The following is a 21,344-nucleotide window of genomic DNA, read 5'->3' on the forward strand; positions in this document are numbered from 1 at the left end:
TTTGGTAATCCCAACCTAGAGAAATTTTTACGATTTAAAAAAAAATCTTGGTGGGTATATAAAAAAATGAAAATCAGCTTTAACATTTTTGAGTTTCAAGTCATTTTAGCACAAAATTAATTATCGTATCAAAATTTATAAAAAATATCCCATAGTTTAAGAGGAATTTGATGAAACCTTTCAATACCAAAAAAATACCAAAATGTGCCATCCTGACTTTTTTCACAAAAAAATTCCACAATTACAAGTCATTTCTTTAGGGAGTATAACAAAAATGTTTAAAATCGAGTTTGAAATTTCCGGTTTTGAATGAAAGCATTCGCTTTGAGACATCATTTTAGCGCAAAATTAATTATTTTGTCAAAATTGGTCTAAATTTTCCCATAGTTTCAGAGGAATTTGATAAAACACTGTAATACTAAAAGAATACCAAAATGTGGTGTTCGACAATTGACAAATTCTGCAATTTTGCAATATCAAAACAATACCTTAAATTGGTATGATACCACATTTTGCTCTTGCATAATCCTTAAGACATATCTTAAAGGGTCCAGGAATACCAAAATTTGGTATTGATACCGGAGTAAGGTATTATTACGCATTTCCCTTGCTATTTACCCATTTTCGGGGTTAAGGGCATCTCCATCCTGTATCAACTCAGGTATAAAAGTGTTCGGTGGTTATGCCCTAAAATACTCATTTGTGGTTTTAGATCATTTTACCCATACATTTTGTACTTATCGTTGTGAAAACGTGTCTTTTTAAAAAAAATCTTGAGGACACCTGCGGTGGAGATGCCCTAACCGCATCAAATCAATCATCTTCCAAAGTTCGACAGGTACGATTGAGTTGTGTTCTCAAAAGGCGACCTTTTCTAAGACACATGCTTCAACACGTTCAACCTTAGGTCGTGTCGCTAGATCAACAGCTAATTCTGCGGCTCAAAAAAGGCGCTTGATTGGCTGGAATTGATTAAAACGAGTTTTGCGCGCTCGCGAGGTTCGGTTGAACTCGGCTGAACCTCTACGGCAAGTGAACCGTTTCGCTTTTGGTAAGTCAAGGACACCTGTGGCGCGCGAGTTCTGGCCCACTTGTTCAGTGAACTTTTAATCTCGACTTACGCTGAGTGTTATGATCTATGATATTGGTCGTATCTGTTGCAAATCGAAGATTTTAGTATTTTAAACTAAGATGATTAAAATCAAAACTTCATCAACCAACAAAGATCAATCCCGCTCTCAGTTGTAAACAACCGCAACAACAGGCAGATCGAACAAAACTTTCTATTTTTAAAACCCTACGTTCACGGGCGTCGAGTCGTAAAATCAATTAATGCATGCAAAAATACCGTTTGAAGACTGTGTGTACGCATACCTGCTAGTTAAAAACAAACCAGTACGACCAGGCTCCGTCCAGACACGTACACTAATCGCTACAAACGACGCGCGTAACGCGAGTGTGGTGGTGTTGTTTTTTTGTGGGGGTGTTGTGTCGAAGGAAAGGGAAATCTGAACGCACAAATCTACTACGGCGCGTAACACACCCATGCGTGCACGGTGGAAAAAACAAATCTAGTTAACCTTAGGGGCATGTAAATCACCGTAACACGCGTTTGTAAGCGTTTGAAAGGGGAGAAATTGAGTGTTTTTTGTTAGAGACAAATGTGATTTCCAGATTGAGATGGATTAGGCGAGATTGAATGCTCTATGGTTTAGGAGAAAAATACCCATGCCCATAGCATCGTACTTAGCGAACTGTTTTAATCATTTTTGTTGAAATTTGATGAATTTATTACAAAATTAAAAAATCACATTTTCTTAAGAATGAATTTAAATTTAAATCCTTCAAAGTATTATTAAAAATCTCCTAGAAGCAGTATTTTGGTTTCAGAGAGTGTGAATAAATAATAATAAAATAATTAAAATTGAAATTTGCTAAATTTTAGTTTTGAGATTATTGATACAGTAAAAAAAAATATTTAAATTTTATGTAAAACAAGTTCAATATTACCTCAAAAATTGTGTATCATCATCTTTAAGTGAGTAATTTCACACATTATATATAAATTGTTTTTTTTTTTTAATATTCTGACTTAAAATTTTTCAACATTTCCAATATTAAAAAAAAAACAAACAGAGGAACAAGAGTAAATTTCCAAATAAAACCAATTGGATCATAATTATAAAGGCTCGAAATTGGCTCTAATTGTTAGGGTAATCCATGGCCAACACAAATTGACTTATTTTTTTTAGTGACCCCTAGAATGGCCCCAACAAGTAAGGGTGGGTCCAAATACTTCTCACTAAAACAAGTTTAGTTTTGAAAGGTGGAAAATTTTATGGTTGAAAGGAATTACACACAAATGGTTTAATTTTATATTTCATTGTGTGCGGTCGTGCTTCATTCTCAGATGTAATATTACCATGCTTTTTACTGTGTGTGTTTGATTATTTGAACAAAACCGTAATTGTATAGTATACACATCCTTTTTTCATATCTTTTAGATTTGTCGAGTGTTTTTTTTTCTAAATAGTCAAATATTTAAATTCAAATTCTTAAAAAGATTAAATCTCCAAATCCCAAATCCCAAATTTTATTTGCGAGAGTATGAATAAATACTTCATATTGAAGTTGGCTAAATTATTGTTTTTAGATTCGCTGAGCTGAAATTATTAAAGTTTTCAAATCTTAAAGAACGTCAAAAACCAATTTATTAATCAATTTTAGTTCTCCGAAAAGCATTAAATAAAGGAGAAATCTTGATTTATGTTAAAATTATCGAGGTGGTAGTTTGATTTGTTGTAACTTTGTCAAAATTTTGAAAAAAATCTTCTAAACATGTTTTGGCTGCCTTCCTGAATGACGTTTCCTATTTGGGTTATAAAAAAAAACAAGTTTTTTTTTATATTCCATTCTGATACAGGTTTGAAAAAAAAATCAAATCCAGCGAAATGACAAAAAAATAATAATGCAAAACTTTTTGAGTATGCAAAAAAAGATTGAATCGCAAAAACATATTTCAAAAATACAATTCCTAGAATTTTTCCTAATGATAACTCATTTTTCAAATATTTAAACAAGTTTTTTTTCGAAAATATCGGTAAAATTCACGCAATACCTAGAGCTACATATTTTAACATGGTTGGTCCAATAACTGCCGAGATATCTTTAAATGAAAAATTATATCTTATTTGATAACACGCAGACAAATTTTTTTTTCCCTTAATTCGTATTGTTTGTAAGGTTCCAGCAACTAATTGTTCGATATACAAAGTAAAAGCGATTAAATTTTAGAAAAAAATATAAACGTCATTTTAAAGCTAGAAACTCTCGTTAGTTTGCAATACATCGTAACATCCATCGCGACCTCTGACACTTATTTGATTTTTTTCCGAAACAAATAATTTTTTTTTTGTTTTTCAGTAAAGGACGTGCAGATGAACAACTCATTTTTTTTTAAATTTGATAATTCGTAAATTGAATAAGAACCAATTAAAAACGTTTTTTTTTTAACTGGCGCTTAGGGCCTTTTCAAAACTAACCCGAGAAATATACTGATTTATAACTTAAACCACGTATCAGAAAACGACGTGGAATGCCTGGATTTTTTTAAAGATATTTTGATTTTTTAACAGTTGCAGGATTGTTATGTTGTCTTAAGCTTGATGTGACATTTTTACTCCATAATACAAAAAAAACTTGAAATTTGAAATTAATTACTCCACCCTTATTCCGCGACCCGGTTCAGGGAAAGGTAAGCTTTTATGCAAATTGCAATGGCCTAAATGCATTTTTCGTCTCCTATCTAAAAGATTCGAACATAAAAATTAGTTTTTTTTGGGGGGCAGAACTTTTTGTGATTTGCGGTGAAATAAAAAAAATATGTAAAGATTTTTTTTTTGGTATATTTTCAGATTTTTTTTTGCATGGAAAACTCTAAAACTCTCTAGATTCTAAATACATTTTCAAAAATAACAATTAAAATGGCAAAATTCTAGGGACTTGCTCTGCGAATAAACAGTTTTTTTTTTTGTAGAAAAGCATATAATTTTGATCAGTTTAGTGTTTAATAAAACAACCCCTAAAATAAGCTACAACTAAGACTAGATTATTCAAAAACGGGTGAAAGTTAGCCAACTAAAAATAGTTGACCGAATTTAGCGTAAAAGCTCCACACTAACCGCTCCAGTTTCACCAGCTCACATTTGCACATCGCTTCGGCCGCCCCTAATGGATGTGTTTAAAAAGTCGGCAGTTTATAATCTAATAACCACCGATTTCTCATCTAGCCCATTTGCATGGGGCTGGAAAAGAAATAAAAATCCTCAGCACACCACACAACTGTAATTTCCATACGCGGCCCGGCTTGAAAAGCTCCACTCTCTCGCCGGCCAAAATTTGTCTAATTTGCTCGTAAAATGGGAGCTTTTAACCTTTTTTTTTGCATGAAGAAAAAATCGACCACGCGTTTCCGAGGGAAACCCGTTTTGTTTCGCGCCGAACTTTCGCGCCACACACAACATATTCCCAAAACACAAATATTTATCATACCGTAAAAAAAGGCGTCGAGCCCCTTTCACTCCGATTTTTCATGCTCATTCATATGCTCATTTGAGTTTGTGTGTTTTTTTTTTGCGATGCAATCATTGAGACGACGACGACGCACCGCAGAGGATGGAAAAGAAAATCACCGATGCATGCATGAATTATATCGAGGAGGAGATTTTTTTTGTTGTTGTCGAAAGAGAGATTTTCACTGCGATCGTGCTGAAAAGCTTGCTGGCGATTTTTTTGGGCGGTTGACCGAGAAAAACGCTGAAAGCTGGTGTTGGAAGAAAAGATTTCCCACGCGAACGCCGAAAATTGCCAAAAAATGGTTCGTTTTAATTGCTAGAATGCGAAATCGATGTTGTGGCTGAGCATTTTTTTAATCATTGCCATCAAAAGCGATTAGTCTTTGTGTAATACATTTCAGACAATCAAGTTAAAGTGACTTTATGAAAAGTTTGCCAACAAAGTTCATGAGGAAGCTTTCTTTGCTCAGCAATGGATAGTTATTGCCAAAGGACGCTCAAGAATGCGACAAACTATCGAGTTACGACTTTTACTCGAAACTTGCACAAATTCCAGCATCGCAAAAAAAAGCAATTTTAATTAGTGCTCAACGTGCTCTTCTTCCGCGCTCTCACCAGGCTCGATGGCCAGCAGTGGCACGTGGCCATCTACACGCGATCAGCTCATTAAATTGGCGCTTCGTAATTCCCAACCCCGCCAACTAAAAAGTGCCCCCGCGAGTGCTGCAGGAACTGGAGGGTGGAAATGAGTTCAGGCCTCACGTGTTTGCTGCCGCAGGTTTCAATTTTCCTAGCTTTACGACGATGATCGAACGCCTGTGTGAAAATTGATTAGCTGTGGTATGCGCACTGGGGCTACTGTTTCACTGAGGTGTTTGTTATGTTGGACGAGTGTTGCTACTTTGTTCAGCTATTTTTGAAACCAGGAACATAGTGGAAGCTTGTCTAGGTTTAAATTTCGCTCGCTGAATTATACAAGTTTTTTTAATTATTATCTTCCAAAAAATGTCAAAAGGTTCAAGCGTTTTATATTAACTTTAAGTGATTCAGGCGACTATCTTCTTTGCAGTTTTTGAGGGACTATCAAGTCAAGAAGAGAGGAAACAGTTTACAGAACCATATAAAATTAAGATTAGATTGATATTTTTCTGTAACCGGGCTGTGGAAGACAATCATAAAAACTTCCAGCAAACAAAAACAAACAAATGACAAGCTCTCTTCAAACCTCCGCTTCTTAAAAGAAATTGTCTATGCAAACCAAACATAAAAAAAAACAAACAGAAAAAAAAATAAATAAATGATAAAACAATTTAAGATAGACTAGCTGAAAAGTATTTATAATGGCCATAAAGCTTTAAAACTGATTTATAATTTAATTATTAATTGTTAATAGTTATGAATTAATAACTTGGTAATATGAAAATTGACATTTCGACAAATTTATTCACAACCTGATTAAAAAAAATTTAAATGACTTATTTATTATTAGCTAACAATGTTTTTTATCATGCCTTGAAATTTTGAAGAAATCGATGGTTTTGATTTTTTTTTACATTCATTCATACTAGGGGGGTTTTGTCCGGAATATGTAAAATTTCTATAAGGCCGTTGCAAATATTTTTCGAAGTTTATTTCGCCCCTTCTTTTCAAAAAGGCTCAAAAAGCCAGGCACATAAAAAAAATATCGAAAAACTTCAAATTATGAATTGACATAGTAATGAATTGAAAAAATAAAATTAAATGCATTTTCCATTTTTTGAGTGGATCTGAAAGTATTTAAAATCATCTCGATTTGTAAAATTCTGGAAATAAAAGCAAGATATTTCATAAATTAAACTGATCGTATAAGTTGTGCCTTCCTAACTAAAGAAAAACTTTAAACTCACTATAAATTATACATTTTCTGATCAAGAAGACACCAATTCAGCAAAGTTTTAGGTGTTGATGAAAAGTACTTTTAAAAAAAGTATAGTATAGTTAACCGGGGTGACTTTGTGAGCCGTGGTTAATAGGTTGAAGGTTTTTTTTAGCAAAATAAAAAAAAATGAATTAAATACAAACGGTATGGCATGAAACGATACTAAGCTTTGTAAAGAAGTGTTTCAACAAATTTTGAAAAGAAATTATAGTAAACTAAAAAAACATTCATGAGTAAGATTATTTAAATACTCTCGAAGTGTCATGTTTTTCTCAAAGAAAATGAATTAAAATTGGAAAACGAACTGCATTATCGGGTTCTGTGGACAATTTTACACTAATAACAGGTTAATTATGTTTTTAGATTACAAATTTTAAGAGCTATTGAAAGATAATTCCTTTATAACAATTCTAGTAGGTTTTTTTGTTGAAATTTTTCCTGCTCTGGATTAATCCATTTTGCTAGTTCTAATAGTATCACTAAGTGTAAATTTTGAATTCATAGCTGAAAGGAACTCCAAAACTCTATTTAGGTATATATGAAAAACAAATTATTTATTGATAACTGAATGAATAAAAATGAATTTTAGTGCTAAAAAATTGTTCAAGATTTTGAGTATCACATTAAAATTTAAAATTTTAGGAAGAATTGTGTCTTTTAAAACTTGATTTAGTTATCCCAATCATTTCCTAACAGATCAGTTACCCAGTATTCCAAGTTCCACCATTGCACCCGCCAGCTCTTAAAAAAAACGTTACTTAATCCACCCTTTGGTGGTTGGTGCCTTCCTCACATTTAGAGGGTAATGCTATCCAAAATAGATACAAAAGGGCGCTTATAACTTTTGATATGGTTGTCAGATCTTCAATCTTTTGAACTCGTTGAAAAGGCCAATTACCTATCCAACGACAGGTCGCATGATAGATCCGGATAACGTCTCATTGAAATATATGAGATTCGGCCTCTAAAACGTGCATAGATAACACTTAAGTGCTTATAACTTTTGATAGGGTTGTCAGATCTGCAATCTATTAAACTCGTTGGAAAGGTCTTTTGAATACCTTTCTAAAAATGTATAACATGACGGGATTTCTTACAAAAACCACCCTTTTTACAATCTTCCGGACTTTTGTGAAAATCGTTTTTTAGCATAACTTTTGAAGTACTTAGCTAAACTTTATAATTTTCAATAGCGACTTATGGGACCCCAAGACGGATCGAATGAGACCAAAACGGTCTAAATCGGTTCAGCCAGTGTCGAGATAATCCAGTGCAATTTTTTTGATCAACATCCCACCACACACACAGACATTTGCTCAGAATTTGATTCTGAGTCGATATGTATACGTGAAGGTGGGTCTAGGAGGTCAAATTAAGAATTTCGTTTTTCGAGTGATTTTATAGCCTTTCCTCAGTAAGGTGTGGAAGGCAAAAAACAATAAAACCGAACGGTAACGCGTCCGTCAGCCCAGACACTCAATGCTGTCGATCTCCTGACGGAACCTCCTCTATATAGTATACTATACGAGTGCTACCTCCCGGCCATCTCAGTCGTCTATCCAGAGCTTAGATTTTAGCTGACATGCTGCGCCAACGCTGCCGGTCAACTCAACGGAACTTGGCACACATTTCAGCGTGCTCTATATTTGCATGTCGGACGCGTTGCGAAAAATCGAACAATCAGGTTGGGGTGAACCAAGTGGCGATTTAGGGCGGGATTCGGAACCGACATCTACCGGTTGCTGGCAGCCGCCTCGCGGCAGCATCGTAATTTATTATCCAACACTAAAAAAATAGATGTAACCGAGGTTCGAAGGGTGAATAATGGGAGCAAAGTAGTTTGCTGTGTTGAATGCATCTCTCGTGGTTTTTTTTCCTCCAGGGGAGGAGGGACTATTATTTAAGAGAGTTATTTAACCGCGCACGAGACTTGCACCGAGTTGTTCTGAAGCTCCGCAGATGAAGCTCTGTGAGTGCGGTAAAGTAGCGGCTGCAGAGTCTGCAAACAATGGAGATAACTGCGCACTCCGAAGCAGGTCAGGGAGCTTCGAGAAATGAAGAATTGCTTCCGAATGGTTGGACTATTTCCCTTGAAGGCGCGTGGGCGGGAGTGCGAAACAATAGAATCGTGCCAGTTCTGGTAATTGATGTGTACAGCTCTATTTGTTTTGCCAGAAGTGGGCCATTTCACGCGATTCCAGCTGGATGATTCTATTATATCATGGTTGATGGAAGTGTGAAAATTAGTACGAGTTAAATAATGGTTCTACAAACGTATAACCTGGATATTTTGAATAGCTGGTTAAGACAACTCAAGCTTTAAGTACTTATGCCTTAAGGGAGACCCATTAACCTCTATCACCTGCTACGACACAGTGCTCAACACTCAACGCGCATTTCAACGCCAATTTCGCTAATGGGTTGATTGTGCGATGAGTCGTCTTCAAATCCCCTGGGGGATGGTAGATTACGAGAACCCTACGAGCAGAGGTTATGGTAATTCTCCGTTAAGTGCCGCCATCAAGCTGAGAGGGGCTTGTGGTGACAACATATTCCGTACACATATAAATTTCGCAATTAAGAACCATCCTAACCTGAGCTGAACTTCGGATCGAAGGCGAGTCTTCAACATAAATTCTTGTCGAATGATGTTTAGAAAAAAATACGATATAAAACTGAAGATCCACGATACGACTCCGCGGGATGCCATTAACCCCTGTGACCGGCGTCAGGTTTGTGTCGAGATGTTCAGTTTGAGGGCCCAAGGCTACGCCGCGTTGAGGCCGGTGATGATATCTCAAAGTCACCGTGTGCCGCCACGTGAAGGTGCTATGACACCTCCGGGGAAACATCAATTCAAGAGGACGTGAGTCCTAGTTAGACAAATGAGGCTGACGGAATTGACCATATTAGGATAGCGTTGAGGTGGATTAAGTCATCTTCTTGAACTCTACCAACACAACGTTTGAAGTGGTGTTCAACCACGTGTATCAACAGCGTTCTTTGTGATGAAGTTCCGCCAACCGGAAGCACCTCTTTTCCACGTGGAATTTGATCGGTTAATGATCCACGAAATTATGCTCCGGCCCCACAATGAACCAGTAGGGGGTCGTGCATAAACCACGTGGCCTTTTTTTGGAGAATTTTTGACCCCCCCCCTCCCCCCTCATGGTTTTTCGTGATTTCACGCCAACACCCCCCCCCCCCCCCCCCTATATGGCCACGTGGCTTTTTCCTCCCAGGTGAAAAATCTTTTTAAAAAACAAAATAAGTATAGATTTCAAAAAGTTTTTCCACAAATGATGTACCGTCAATGGTGGTGACTTTTGGTCAAAAAACGATATTACTGTTGTTATTTTAACACAATAAAAACATTTCAAATTATATCGAAATAAATAATGTTGGGGAATGCTCCTGAATTTACCAACATTTTTCCCAGAATATGGCTAGTATAATCACACCGTTCATAAATGCCAATCGTTTTGAAATTAACTCAAACTCACCCTTTAGAGGGGGTGACATTGGGTCAAATAGAAAACATTTTAATTTGTGTAGGTGCTGTAACACCATTAAAACCAATTTAATCATATATAAAAAAAAAAACAGAAATTCATTTAAAAGTGTGAAAAAAGTATGATATCACAAAGTTTAAGGTAAATAATAACAGTATAACAATTTATTGAAATGGTACAGAAAGTAAAAAATACTCTCAACAAAACAAGCAACTTAGTAAAACATATGTATTCAAAATTATGGAATTGCAGTGCAATTAATTGCATCCAGAATAAACTACAGCAACTTTTCTTTTTAATTAAGCATGATTGATTCCAATGATTCAGTGTGTCCAAAAAAGTCGAGCTGTTTATTTTTTTTTTCTCCATACAAGAATCAGAGACAGGGACAATCATTCAATATTACGACCTTTTGAAATGTTAGTCTTAATTTTTTTTTTGAAAATATTGATTTCGAAAAGATCGGAAAATTTCACGAAAGTTTTATTTTTAAACATTGAAAATCGCACCATTAGTTGCTGCGATATCGACATAAAAAAATTATGGGTTGTTTGGGTAGTAAACATCCATTTTTCTGTTTTAAAACATGGGCACTAAATTTTTTAAATTAATAACTGCAACTATTTTTAAAAAAAGTTACCTAAATATAGCTATAACTTGAAAACGGTGCACTTTATGAAAATTTCACTAATGTACTTTTAGATTGCAAATTCGATTTTACATCGAAAAATAAAATTGAAATTATGTTGCGGATTTTTTTTTAATCAGTATTGATTCAAAAATTCATAACTCAAACAACGATTTTTTGCCCGTTCTGGAAATTTCTGAAAAGTTGGCAAAATAAAAAAAAATAAAAATAGTGTTTTTTTGCAAATCATGTTTTAGTGACAAAAAGTGAAATTAAAAATCAGCAAAGTAAATTACCATTTATCATTTTTTTCAGTGTAGTCCTTATCCATACCTACAACTTTGCCGAAGACACCGAATCGACCAAAAACTTCTTCAAAAGATACAGATTTTTTAATTTTCATTGCTGCCAAATTTGTATGGAAAACTATATGGACAAACTAATGATGCAAAATGGCTTGGGCACCAAAAAAGGTTTCAGACGGATTAAAAAAATCAAAAATTAAAATTTAAGAATAAAGACCGATTTTGTATAGAATTGCTCGAAAATCGATTTTGTGTCTTTGGAAAAGTTGTAAACAACGCGCTAAAAATCATTCTTTTAGTCATGGACATCCAAATTGTTTAAGTCTTACACTTACTTTAAATTGATTTTGCTATCGACTACGTGTTTTGATAAATTTAAAAAAAGATTGAGCTAAAATTTGGAATTTATTTTACATTTTTTTTCAGTTGTTTAAATAAGCAATTATCTACGTTTAAGGATTTTTGATCCAACTTTTGGTTGCTGAGATATTACTTCAAAATAAATACAAAAAAAAATATTGAATAAGTTAATTTTTCAATCTTTTCAATATCTTTGAAATTATTAATACTGGGACGCCCAACGCATGTCCAATATACACGGATGCCAAAGCCTCCCTAAAACCACATGGTTGGAACTCCATACATCCTGTTAGCCCAAAAAGTGTGACGATTATTGAGTTCTGTCGCTGGTATAGTGTAAATTTGTCTAAGCTAGTCACAGCCTACTTAGCATAAACAACTCTCAAATTTGAATCTCTTATACCACTCGCAGATTGACAGACAGACCTTGTTTTCGTTTTATTTACCAATTCTGCGTAATTGAAGAAATGTTTTCAAACATGATCGATTTGTGGAGATTATGTAGCTTTAGTGGCGCTTGGGTGGGGGTGGGTTGAAAAATCGTGGTTTTAAACATGAAAGGAGCAGATTTTGCAGTTGCGAATAGCGGATGGGAGGAAGACGACCTTCCATATTTTTGTTCGATGTCACAGAATTCAAGCCATTTTACCAGCACTAGCTAAATACCTGTTCCCAAACGAATAGAATGATGAGCCATGAGTATTGAACATGCAATTTTTAACTGCACAGATTTTTCCGGCATTTTGGAGCATGGAAAGTAAATAAATTGCAAAACAAACGGCTGACACGCGAGGCGCGCGAGAAGAAAAATGAAAATTCAAATCATGGCATGCTGCGATTTTGTTTACTTGAGGCATCTTCTCAATAGAGGAGAAAATCGTGACGTCAGAAATGAACTCAAATCACTCAAAGTTCATTTTGTGAGTGACTTTAACATTTTGGCCTAGTTTGACAGCTACCTCGTTCCCAGGTTTTCTGTGGGAGAGAAAAGGAGGCGAATACTTTATGAAAATCATACCTGTCAAAATTCCTAGCCTCAAAATTTTGTCGCGAGTTGCTTTTCTCCTCTATATACCAGTTTTGATCGGATGAGGTCAATGCATATTTCATGTAGCCGGTATCTGTTTACGATTACCAAAATTTTGCAAAAAAATAATAATTAAAGAATGGGATGTTGTCGTTTGAGTACCTTTTAAAAATGTTGAATATAAGAAAACTTACTAGAAACTTAAAATTTGGTTTTAAGTAAGTAGGAAAAGAAAAACATATCCAGCTTTTTAAGCGAAAATGGCGTTCGAATGGTGAACGCCCGAAATGTCAAAATCACGCAGTGGTACCAACATTACGAAAAAAGTGTGCCATGGCATGACAGCCACATTTTTTTTCTAATGTTGGTGCTACTGCGCGATTTTGACATTTCGGACGTTCAACATTCGAACGCCATCTTCGCTTAAAAACCTGTATAGGTTACATAATGTGACATAGGAGAGAGGGGGTAATTTTTGGACGATTTTAGCGTGACATACTTTATAGATGACGCACAAGGCGGTCACTTTGGCCCTATAAAAGTTTCCGAGTTTTATTACAAGAGTTCAGTCAAAAATGATGAAATTAAATTGCACGCTGAAGTGCCGTTGATTCAACATTATGTGCTGGATGGAAATACATGCTGTTATCCAAAACTAAAAATACTTTTAATAATTTTATAAAATTCAAAATATTCTTACTACACGCACTATGGACGACCCATCGGTGTGCAAAACTGCCATAAAAACTGGTAGAAAAGTTGCAGCTCTCCACCGCGAGAGGCAGCACCTGTCCTGTCCTCGTTTTTGAACCTAAAGTTCCACATATGTGCTAAAACGTTGGAACGGTAACTTCAACTCACAGGTTTTCGGGCTTGTCTCCGCGGATTTTCGGGCGATTTTTTTTTTACTAGAGCAAACAAAAGTTGGAACGACGTTTTTGATCGCATAAATTACAGATTTGATCAAATCGAGTTCTGCAAAGTTTAAGGATCATCTAGACATCCTTATAATTCACTCAAAAAAAAATGTCCCGGTTGGTTGAGTTATGCCCGAGAACCAGCGAGTTGACAATACCGTTCCATCTTTTTTAAGAAGTTTTATTTATGTTGATCTTTAACGGCATTGTATTGAAATTTATTTCACAAATTGATATCGGCATTTAAAAATAAAGTGACTCTTTAAAACTTGAATTATTTTAATGTGTCTATATATTTGAGTGGTTTTATCTCAAATATGAAGTTGAGGGTATAGTATATTTTTTCAGCTTAAAGAAAAACTAATATTTTCAGGAAAGGGCACCTTTGGCCCCTATTTTTTAATCTTTAAATTAATTGAGAAACAAAAACAATGTTTGCTTGAAGCTCGTTTTTTTCTCAAAAAATCTAAAATGTTTGCCCATGTTTCTCTTTGGCTCAAGAGATGGTCCCTATTAACATAAAAAAAAAACTAAAAAAAAATACCTACAACTTTGACGATGGATAGTAAACGTGTATTTTATGAAATGTTATGTAATATAACAATCCGAATTGTGTAACCCATGAAATAAGGAATACCTTTTAGACCAAAATATTCATCAAATTTTTTGGTGAATCTTAAAGTATGTATCGTTCGTTTTTTCGTTACTGGTTATTTTTTAATGTTAGACGTTTCACTTGCAAATGAGGTAGTGAAACTGAAATTTTGCGCGATGATCCTGAAATTTGGGTTTTTAGTTTCTTTGTACTTAAAAAAATATTGCATGAGAGAGGAGATACAAGATATCTTGAGTTTGTTTTAAGTGCCAAAAGGAAATCTTTCGATTAAGATTCTTCAATCACTTATAGGACCAGCTACGGTAATTAGCTAAGATCTGAGATTTTGAAAAAAAAAATCGCAGAGAATCATTTTTAGACACTTCATTTATAATACATATTTAGTTTTTTGCCTTGTTACGAAAATCTTATAAAATTGTCAGCAATATTTATTTTTTAAGTTGTTCCAAAATAGAACTATCGAAGACTACATCTACTTTCAATGCAAATTTGCAAGCACATTTTTAGCTACTTGATACCATCAACAAAAAAAAATGAAATTGTGTTTGCATTTTGGTACGCATTTTTTAGGGTATATTAACTTTGGATACTGTCACTATATTTTTTAACAGCTTTTAAACATTTGCAAGACGTAGTTACATGAGTATTAAAAAGTGTACATTCAATAACAGGCTCAAAGTATTGATATGAATCTGCCGAAATATCTAATTCAATATTGAATTGGAAAATATTAAGACATTGAAATATAAGTAATAATTTTAAACACAATAATTATATGGTTTTGAAGTGTAACAAAAAATGTATGCATAAAAGTAAATTCAAAGCGCGTATTTTTTTGTTTTTTTTAAAGAAAAGATTTTTTTTTAAAGGCCACGTGGTCAGCCGTCGACCCCCCCTCCCCCCCATGGCTTTTCATGGTTTTTTTCGGTCGGATTTCGGACCCCCTCCCCCCCCCCCTAAGGAGACCACGTGGTTTATGCACGACCCCTAGCGGAGAACCAATTGCCATGATACATGACTTGCTGCAATCAGTTCAATGGCTACAAATTGGTGGAGGAAAAATCGGTGCAATCACATCTGGCCAGCACTCCGACTCAGCTTCATTAAGAGAACACCTATAATGAAGCTGCATCAATTGTTGCTTCCTCATCGTTGAGGCTTCTGCTCGATCAGCGTGAAAATCAAACATCCAATCAATCGTCGTCGTCGGAATTCAGCGCGGATCGACGACAACGGGCGGCGAGTGGAACAGCGCGCGATTCAGCTTTGTGTTGTCGAAAACGGAAGAAGCTATCGTGGTGGCGGCGGCGGGCACGAACCATGAATGTGACCTTCATGGCACTGGCTGCTGCTGCTGAACTTTTAATTTCCTTCCCTTCGTGGAGAGCGAACAAACGCGCAAAAAATATTGTTTCCACAAAATTTTAAAACTCATATCGTACTTGAGGTGGTGGTTTTTTGGCAGTTGGAGTACAACTGCAAAAGCAAAGAAACAAACAAAAATATTGCAAAAAATGAGATTTTTCTTAAATTTTACATTGTGATTTTTTTACTTTTTTCGACCTTTTAGCCACGTTGAACTTTTTGGCATTCGACCTTATGTCTTACCTTTTTTTTAAAAAAAAACAAAGATTAAAAAATACTGGTTTTGAGAAATTGATTTTTGTGATAAAAAGTAAATAAAATATCGTAAAAAGCAAATCCGTGTACCTACAACTTTGCCCAACACACTAAATCGATAAATTCCTTCAAAAGATTTTCTAATATTTACAAACTGAGCAATTCTCTACGAAATCGGTCTTTTTTTAAATTTAAATTTTTGAATTTTGAATCCGGCTGAAACTTTTTTGGTGCCTTTGGTAAGCCCAAAGAAGCCATTTTGCATCATTAGTTTGTCCATATAATTTTGCATACAAATTTGGCAGCTGCCTATACAAAATTGATGTTTGAAAATTCAAAAATCTGTAGCTTAATTTTTTGATCGATTTGGCGTCTTTGGCAAAGTTGTAGGTATGGATAAGGACTGCACTGAAAAAAATGATACACGGTAAAAAAAAATTGGTGATTTTAATTTCACTTTTTGTCACTCAAACTTGATTTGCAAAAAAAAACCATTTTTTATTTGTTTTTAATTTTCTGATATGTTTGAGGGGACATCAAATGCCATCTTTTCACAAATTTCCAGAACGGGCAAAAAATCTTTGATCGAGTTATGATATTTTTAATCAATACTGATTTTTTCAAAAAATCGAAAAAATGTTCGCAATTTTTCAACTTCATTTTTCGAAGTAAAATCGAATTTGCAATCAAGCAGTACTTTAGTGTAATTTTTATAAAGTGCACCGTTATCAAGTTATAGCTATTTTTAGGTAACTCTTTTGAATATAATCACATTTATTAAATTTTCAAAATTAGTGCACATGTTTGCCCATCTCTGAAACAAATATTTGTAAAAAGCTGAAGAAAGGGCCAAACATACAGTATTACGCCCTTTTAAAATGTTAGTCTTGATTTGAAAATTTTGAATATATTGTTTTCGAAAAGATCGGAAAATTTCACAAATATTTCATATTTTAACATCGAAAATCGGACCATTAGTGGGATGAGATATCGACATTAGAAAATGGTGAGTTGTTTGGGTGAGACTTAGAAATCGTCAATTTTCCTGTTTTTAAATCTTTGCATGCAATATCTCAGCAACTAAGGGTCGTATCAACAAAGTTCAAAAAAGCAAATATAGAGAATTTTCTCAGCTTCTCAAAAAAAAAAAAAGAAAAATCAAAAGTGGGCAAACATGTGCACGATAAAAAAAAATAATAACCTCGACTATTTTCAAAAAAAGTTACCTAAAAAAGACATTAACTTGAAAACGGTGCACTTTATCAAAATTTCACTTAACTATTTTCGATTGCAAATTAAATTTTACTTCGAAAAATGCAGTTGAAAAGTCTTTGCGATCAATATTTCGGTTTTTTGAAAATATCAGTATTGATTCAAAATATCATAACACTTTCAAATTTGTTTTGCCCGTTCTGGAAATTTGTGCAAAGTTGGCACAAATTTCCAAATCAGTCTAAAACATATCAGAAAATATAAAAAATGTGTTTTTTTGCAAACCAAGTTTACACTCCAAAAGACCGCTAGACTCAACCAAATCGTCAATGTTTACCTTTTGTTCTTTGTGTTTCTCAAAAGTCATATTTTCCCGCCAATTTTCGGGCAGCAATTTTGCCATGCAGTCAAAACACATAATTTTGTCTCGCCAACAGCTCAACCTGAACCGGTGTGGGGTATTGTTTTATTACTTCTCGATATTTGTTCTGAAGTGGGGGGAGGGGGTTCTGTAAATTCAAGATCTCCCCGGGCCGTAAATATTAGATTCACATCAAGTGTGTGTGCTTGCCGAGTACGATTCCGCCACCGGACAAGTTGGCAATTGGCCAAGGTCTCGCGCCTCGTACTTCTAGCCAGCACAGCGTGGGATATTGTTCTAAGTGCGTTCCGTTAAACGTCGCCGCTAGATTTACGACTCTGCGTCGTCGAGGTTTTTTTTTTTTTTTTTGAAATTAAATATGTCTTTATTGAACATTCTTATAATAATTACATTTCTTTTACATGCTAAGTGGTATGGCCTAATGCTCTTCATCTTTGTTGTATTTTTCGTTTTATTATTAACTGATCACATTCATTTATTTGCTTCCAATTGTTTTACATTTTTGCATTGAATCGAATACATTTGGGTAAAAAAGAAAAAAAAAAAAAACTCACTTTAACAACTAATCCTAACTTAAAACTAAAAAAAAATAATTCATTGAAATATTCAAAATCATTAGAACGAGTAAACTACGAACTGTATTTTAAGATGAATGCTCCAAGAGTTCTTACTTGTTCCGCACGAGTTTTGCAACCACGCAGAGTTGTTGTCATCTCGATGAAAATGTTCAGAAGTTGTTGTGGTGAAAACAGGTCACTACTGCCTTCACCCGTTGATGCTGGTTGGTTTTCCCTCGGTTGCTGACTGAAACCAGGAGGTGTTGTATTCTCTGCAACTCTTTGCCGCTGATTCAACGGCAATGGCTGCAGATTTGGAACCACTCGAGTAGATCCTGCTCCTGGTGACGCCAAAGCAGGAAAATCCACGTCCGTGTATGCTGGTGGTGTTTTGCGACGATTTGGTTGGTGCCTCGTCGTCGCTTGCTGCCGAATTTTTACAAACTCAGCACGTTTTGGGCAGCTTCGATTCTTGGTAGAATGGTCGCCGCCGCAATTGAAGCATTTCGCTTCGATGTTCTCGTTGATTGTTTCGCAAGCTTGTGTTTTGTGCTCACCTCCGCAGGTTGCACAACGACTCTTGATGAAACAGTTCCTTCCACCATGTCCAAACTGCAAGCAGTTCGAACATTGCGTCACGTCACGGTGCACTGGACGATAACGTTCCCAAGTCACGATGATGTTGAAAATTGCCCGAACTGCTTTCAGCTCAGACGGCGTTGTCGATCCTCTCTCGAGATGAACCAGGTACAGTTGATCACGATACTTGATGTCCTTGTTGTGTCTCGTCATCTTGAAGACTTCGATCACGTTCAACTTAAGAGTTTTGAGCTCTTCTTTCAGCACACTCACATCCATGTCGTACAGGCCACGGAGGACCTGTTTCATGGGGCGTTTACCTGGATCGTCATGGCTGTAGTATTCAATCTTTGTGTTGTTCAGGAAATCCCGAACGTAGTTGTAATCCTTTCTGGTAGGTAGCAGAATTTTGAGTCCATCAGCACACAAGCGAATGGAAGCTCGTAAAGCACCAGATTTGATAAACCCGGTCAGCCACTTTCGCACCGAATCCGATGACGATGTTTTCACAAAAATGGGTGGCAACTTTTCCCGTCGTTCAAATTCTTCCTTCTCGCTCACGTCCACAGGGAGGGTAGCGAACTGGTTTCCAGACGAATTTTGAGCGTCCTTGCTCAAACTGCCTGGCTTTGCAGGTAGTGCTTCGGCATTCTTTAGCTTCTTCAAATCTGCCGATCCTGCTGGTGAGGACCGCCTCTTTTTCTTGCCCTGAGGCATTTTTGCACTTTTTAAGCACTTTTCAGGAGCTAAAATCCAGGAGTACCTCACTGATCGGTTGTCCACAAAGGAATGACGTCGTCGTCGAGGTTGGTGTTTTTTTCGCAGAATTACTCGGAGTAATTAATTTTTGGCGTGTCATTAGTCGCTAATAGCCGGAGACTTCATCGGTAATCTGTCCGGGTTTTGTCAACCGCGGTGAGGAGTTGCGGCAAGCTGAGCTGAGCTGATCAACCTTGGAAGAGTAAAGTGCTACCGTGGCCGCAGGCCACAGTCTTTCAGACTGGAGTTGATTTATTGCGGAATTCATAAATCTTCAGAATCTACGACACCGTGCGGGTTTAAGCGGTGCAAACTGAGCCAGATCTATATCTCAATCTTGGCTTAGTGCGAGATTTAGACGCGACTTTGCTAATGTGCAGCGCGTTTTATGGCTCCGTTTAACGGCGAGTTGAGACAGATCTTAGTTTTGTTGAGATGCGAAAAGGGAAGTGTCTAATGGAGGTTCCGCCCCCAGCCTCAACGGTTGAGCGGTTCCTATAAGTGATGACGATTGATGACTCGAACTAGCGCTAGTCGGTGGGAATAAATCTGTCATCTGCGGTGAGCTTCACCGCTGCTGGAATTGGAACTGCTGCTGGGGGTGGAGTCCGTTTATGGGAGTGTGACCTTTGAAGGTAATTTCCGATTTCCCTTTCGTGGCAGCGTGCTCAACTGAATTAATTTCAAGTTTCAAGAGATAAAACCAGCAACCTGAACCGCTGAACTTTGCAAATACTACAACGGCATTCCCAGCATCTCCAATGAATTCGTTCCACCTGGAGTTGGAAATAATTTATCGGCGATTGTTTCTCGTTTTCTTCAGCCTTTGTTTTTCACCGCTCAGCTTTTCCCGTAGCAGACACTCCACGAAGAGAAGCTCACGTAAGATCAAACCAATCTTAACGGGGCCAACTCTTCAACACAACCAGCATCGCTCTAACTGTAACTTCTCTCGTAGAAGAAAGAGATCGTTTGAAGCCGGGTTGATCCCATTCTGCAGAGTAGACAGACAACTTCAACTCTTTGAGCCCTAATCGACAAAACGCGCGAATCGCGCTCGCAGGTCGCCTAACGGGAAGTGTAATGAGGCAGCTTACACGGTGTCAAGTCAACAACTCGCAAGCTCGCAAACATCAAGGTCGGCGATTGAACCTCCCCGAGGGAACGAACGAACGATCTTCAAAACTTGAAGAGCACCCTCGCATTAAAAACGGTACGGTTCAGACACCTGCCACCGCAGCTTCAGCGCCGGATCCCGCACGTCACTCAAATTAATTTAATCCACACCGTGCTCATCCTCGTGACTTGAAGATCGCTTCTCCGTGGGATACATAGGCAGCAGGATTTACGGCTTACGGCGCGACTCACGAGAATAAACACACACTTTAAATGCTGGATGGATGGTTCTTGAGTCGCTTCTTCTCATGTTAATTACTGCCAAAGTGCTCCGCAGATTTGCTGGATGATAACGCGGAGGCACGATGGTGGTCATCGTCGTCTGGCTTTGTATGTTTTTCCCTCCAGGGATTGACGTAGACGGGCTTTGGAGGGTCACAAAAAAGGGAGTTGTCCTTGACTTTGGAAAAGTCAAAATATTGCGAACATCACGAAAGCCTGAGTGGAAAGATGTACCACATTTTATAATTTCTTATTTTCTTAATGATGTGAAGATGTAAATTCTAAAATATGAGAAGTTTTTGAAAGTTTTATGAGTATACTCAATACTCAAACAAGTTTTAAATGATTGTATATCTGGTTAAAGTATTTTGTTGTTGTTTCTGTAATATTTTTGTAAATTTTTCCCCTCATTATCATAAACATTTAATTGAAAAGCTAGTATTGATGTTTATTAAATTGATTAAACATATTCGTGTTTCAATTATATTGCCATAAAAGCTACTGCTAAATAAATAACAAATGTCATTCTAATTGTTTACTCTCCTTCTCCTTTCAGGTACGTCCACGATTCCTTTCCAATTAGTGCTAAACAACCCCACCCTGCGAGTAAGTCTAATCATAATGCGACCCGAATCAACTACAAAACTGACAAGAGGCACGTTTTCAAGTGAGTTATTTAACTCTTCAGCGCAGCGCCAATCAACTGGTCCAGTGACTGCTCATTAAACCCGCGAGAGGGCCCTCGAGTCGTGACTTCCAGCTTCCGAATCTAGCGGTCCAAATTGGCATATCGACCTGCGAGAGGTCGCGCTACCTCACGGAAGAGATTTGTGCCTCTTTGGGCCCGCACAGTTATCTACGAACCTTTGCCCGAGCACGAACCGCGTGGTCGTTGAACTTGTCCGGACTCTTGACGAGTTGCGAGGGTGGGTTTTGGGTTGCATTTTATTAATTTCTCAAAATTTATTTAAATGAATTAT

The 21,344-nt window shown here is 36.5% G+C and overlaps 1 protein-coding gene across 1 annotated transcript in view; it reads left to right on the top strand.

Moving 5' to 3' along the window:
- The window catches only part of LOC120426884 (probable LIM domain-containing serine/threonine-protein kinase DDB_G0286997), a 158,884-nt gene that overhangs the window by 33,306 nt on the left and 104,234 nt on the right, over positions 1-21,344 (top strand). The window lies entirely within an intron of this gene.

Source organism: Culex pipiens, chromosome 3, assembly GCF_016801865.2.
Source record: "Culex pipiens pallens isolate TS chromosome 3, TS_CPP_V2, whole genome shotgun sequence".
NCBI lineage: Eukaryota > Metazoa > Arthropoda > Insecta > Diptera > Culicidae > Culex > Culex pipiens.